Genomic DNA, 4,505 nt, shown 5'->3' with positions numbered 1-4,505 from the left:
GAAAGGAACTGCACAAATCTGAGATTGACCTAATTATGGTGATGAGGAATGAAGAAACTGGACACAGATACAGAAATGCTGGGAATCATTAGCTCTGTGCTCTGATAGAGACATACCAGTACCTCAGTAAGTCAACACCTGTATTGTGTGCAGTCAACAGAGGGGAACAATGTCTTTATGGAAGGATACTTTTATTGTAACACACTCAAACTATAAAAATCCTAGAGGAGAAAAGAGTACTTGAAACCTTTGGCAGATGAAAAACTCACTCACAAGCTGTGAGGACAATCTTGTATTTCCTCTGTGTCTCAGACTTTTAGGTGATTGACATTTTCATGCTCCTTTCAGAAAAGGATTTTCGTTTAGGATTTCATCGATCCCCAGTGCTAAGACTCAATTTGTCTGTTCAACAATCAACCACGTAGGTTCTTTTCAAAAAAGCAACATTGGGTATCCAGATCATAAATATAGGACCCACCACACTTAGAGCATCAGTTTGTGAAGGCAAAAGTGACCTTTTTGGGCTTTCTTTTGGCCCTGAGTATATCCAGGAGTGCAGGTCAAAAATTTTCTAATATGTCTGATAGTATTATATCCCTGATATCATAGCACTCCAGAGGGTACAGTTCATCCATTAGTTGCCTAAGCTTGGCTGTGTGGTGTAGAACTTTTGTTCAGTAAAAGCACAGAAAGTTCATTATCATAGAAATTGATTTCTGTGAGATGGGAACATTGCCTTAGGGCAGGCAGCAGACATCAATCTGATGTTCTCCCATTCCACATGACTTCAAATGCAGGTATTCCAGGGTATATCTACCTCTCTCTAGGAGACACACAAGAGGTTCAAGGAGTAAATGACAAAGTTTTATCAATAAGATTCAGACATTTGAGCTCAAATATATTCAGGCAATAGGGCAGGTAATCCAAGTCTGATTGTGAGAGGTAACATCTTATGATGCAAAGTGTCTCCAAGGGCTTCTTTAGGCACTTGGGGAGAGAAGAAATGATTGATTTCTGGCAAATAGTATTGCAGAGGGTTGATATGATTGGCCGGTAAGCAGAAGACTTTCTCCCAAACTCATTCTGACTATATAGTGAGGTCAACCACAACCCAAGACATGGCCTTCATTTGTCTGCTCACACAACCTATACCATGCTAGTAAATAGCAACATGATTCAGGATATTGCAGGAAACCACACCAATGGTTATATCAGGCCAACTTGGTGCATATAGGAAGGCCTATCTATCCCAAATAAAATTCAATAACTTCCTAGTGCTATTTTTAAGAGTTCTCAGAGGTTTTGTTCCTGCAAGGTCCATGATCCTGTCTTCATCATGAAACCCAGTGTTGCATATTACTCATCTACTCAACCAATTTCTTGACTCAAAACATGAACAAAAAGAGCAATGCTTATGCCTGGTCATATTTATCTTATCATATAGCTCATCTCCTCAGATAGGCTATGTCTTTAACTTTGCTAGATTTATGGTGTCCAGTCTGACATGGACTCCCCAGCTTGCAAAACAAAACAAAACAAAACAAAACAAAACAAAACAAAACAAAACAAAAGACAAGGAAAGAGAACAGCAATGAAAAGAGGTCTGTTTTCTCTTGTCTACTTCTCTGTACACTCTCAATCCTTCCTTACCTGAAGAATTCTTTCAGGTTGCCCTTTAAAAAAGGGACATCATATACATAGAGTTCCCAGAGAAGATGGTGGAGTGTGGGAAGTAGAGAAATCACTGTGATTACTTCCTCCTCATCAATCTTTTCAGTACAACCCATACTGATGGTACCTTTGATTTCATCTAGACTGAATGAGAGAGGATTGTTCATCTCTTTCAGGTAGGTGTTAAGAAAAGCCAAATCCTCCACTATGTTCATAGCAACCCTATTTATAATAGCCAGAAGCTGGAAAGAACTCAGGTATCCCTCAACAGAAGAACGGATTCAAAAAATGTTGTATATATTCACAATGGAGTACTATTCAGCCTTTAGAAACAATGAATTCATGAAATTCTTAGACAAATGGATATAGCTGGAGAACGTCATACTAAGTGAGATAACCCAGTCTCAAAAGATCAATAATGGTATGCACTCACTAATAAGTGCATATTAGCCTGGAAAATTGGAATACCCAAAACATAATCCACACATCAAATGATGTCCAAGAAGAACAGAGGAGTGGCCCCTGGTTATGGAAAGACTCAGTGTAGCAGTATAGGGCAATACCAGAACATGGAAATGGGAAGGCGTGGGTGGGGGAACAGGGGGAGGGAAGAGGGCTTATGGGACTTTCGGGGAGTGGGGAACCTGAAAAGGGGAAATCATTTGAAAAATAAATAAAAAATATATCGAATAAAAAGAAAAGCCAAATCTTCTAGGCAAAGACAGCATAGCTCCTGATCTTGGATAGTCTGCATGTACAATTTTGAAGATTTCTATGATTGTGGCTTTGGTTAAGCCCTGAATTTTCAGCGTTCTACAGCATAAATGAATGGAATCTTTTCTCTGCTGGGCCACTGCAACAAGTATGTGGCACATTCTTCAAGGCTGCGCTCCATGAGTTGCAGTTGAGATGTCACCCACAATTCTCTCTCTCTCTTTTTTTTTTATTATTTTCTATATTTTTTTGTTTACATTCCAAATGATTTTCCCTTTCCAGGTTCCCCCCTTCCCATCTCAATTCTTTCTTCATCCCACAGTCAGGAGTGTTTTCCAATGCCTGTTTCTGTTTTATGAACTCTTATATGCCTTCACCTTCATGGGAATCCAGCCCATATCCCACAGAAATAGTAGTCTCTATCCCTCCAATTCATATCTCTGAATTTTTATCTAGAAAATGAGGGAGAAATGAGTATAATTTTTAGAAGGTAAAGGACAACACATCTTACAGTTTGATTCCCTTCCACATCTCACACTTCAGCTTTTTCTACCACAATGTTTTATTCCTCTGCCTAGAATCAAACCCAGAGCCTCATGCTGAGAAAATGAATAGCATTCTTTGCAAAAAGGGCATCTTTAGCCCTGTCCTACTTCCCTTAATTCCAGTCCAACCTCATTTCACATTAAACTTTTAGGGATTCAGGAAAAGGACCATTCCTCACTGGATTTTTCTACATTTTCTATCTCCTATATTAGCCATTATTTTTCCAGATAGCTGAGCCTGAGCCCAAGGCTCTACACCACTCTAAGCCTCTTCTCCCAGTAAAGAACTTTCCTGACAATGGCGTAAAGAAAAACTTGAAAATCAGAAGCCTCTCATCCACAGTTGGCCAAATATCCTCTGTCCCTAATTGCTCATTCTCAGTACTCAGAGAAACTTTCTCCAACCCCAGGTGATCCTGCCTACCTGGAGTGAACTGTTTTTGAAATCAGTATATCTAGCCCCTCAAGAACAACCTGCAAAGTGTCTAGGCAGAGGGTCTTTATCAACATTCCTACAGAAAGGTATGGGATGGGCCACACAGGTATCATGGTGGTTAAGATCTTTGTATGACCATTAATGAAGGCCTCCTCAAGTGTCACTGGGAACAGCCTATTGGGCAGATCCTTGAGAGAAGAAACGTCCAAGGCCTCCTCACTCAGTAGCCTCTGTCTTGTCAGTTTCACCAGGGTGGGTGGGGAGTAGACATTCATTGTGTCTTTTTCTAAATTGTCATCCTATGGGAGCAGGGGGAAAATATACCATTAATGACAATAAACTTAGGAAGCCTTTCTGCCAACACTGTGTGGTGTGGGGGCGAGATCACTAGAGCTGAGTTTACAGAATTCAGATTACCAATTTGAGCACACTCAGTTGTTTTGCTTTTGTTTTTGTTTTTGTTTGTCTGTTTGCTTAGATAATGTCTTTACAGAACTTGCTATATCCTTGACTGTCCTGAAACTTGCTGTATAGTCCACAGTGGCCTGTACTTCACAGACAATTAATTGCCTGCCTCTGTCTCCAAAGTGCTCTAAAGTACATATGTGTTCCATTATTGCTCAGCCTGTGTCAACATAGCATGTCTAATCCAAAAATGCTTGATCCGGCCTGTGCTGGTTTTAAAGCCATAATTATCTCTGGTAGTGTGAAGTGTCTCCAAAGTATTCTAGTTCCCAATGGCTACATCCAAATGCAGCCACAGCTGGGGAACATACATCCTTCTGGGAAGGGACCAAAAGGAACTTTTAATCCTCAGTCAAGAGTTGGATTATAAATAGACTATGCTTAGCTCTCTAGGCCCTCGAAGAAAACTAAAAAAAACCAAATTCCAAATTCTCCATAATTTCCATTTATCCAGATACATTGCCTGGAATGAGTTCCAGCATCTTTGTAATTCCCATCATTAGTTACTGACATCAATCTTTGATCATGACCCATACAGGACTTGTGAAAAGGTGTTGGATCCTTAGTCATCAGGGAAATACAAATCAAAACAATCCTGATACTTCACCTCACACCAGTCAGAATGGCTAAGGTCAAAAACTCAAGAGAAAACAGGTGCTGGCGAGTATGTGGAG

General features: G+C 40.1%; 1 pseudogene; it reads right to left on the bottom strand.

The window, feature by feature from the left end:
• Nucleotides 1-491: 491 nt before the first annotated feature.
• On the bottom strand, nt 492-3,659 carry LOC127680423 (oogenesin-3-like; annotated as a pseudogene).
• Nucleotides 3,660-4,505: the final 846 nt, after the last annotated feature.

This window comes from Apodemus sylvaticus, chromosome 3 (genome assembly GCF_947179515.1).
Source record: "Apodemus sylvaticus chromosome 3, mApoSyl1.1, whole genome shotgun sequence".
Lineage (NCBI taxonomy): Eukaryota > Metazoa > Chordata > Mammalia > Rodentia > Muridae > Apodemus > Apodemus sylvaticus.
The sequence above is the reverse complement of the archived record's forward strand: the minus strand, read 5'-3'. Positions and strand labels throughout refer to the sequence as shown.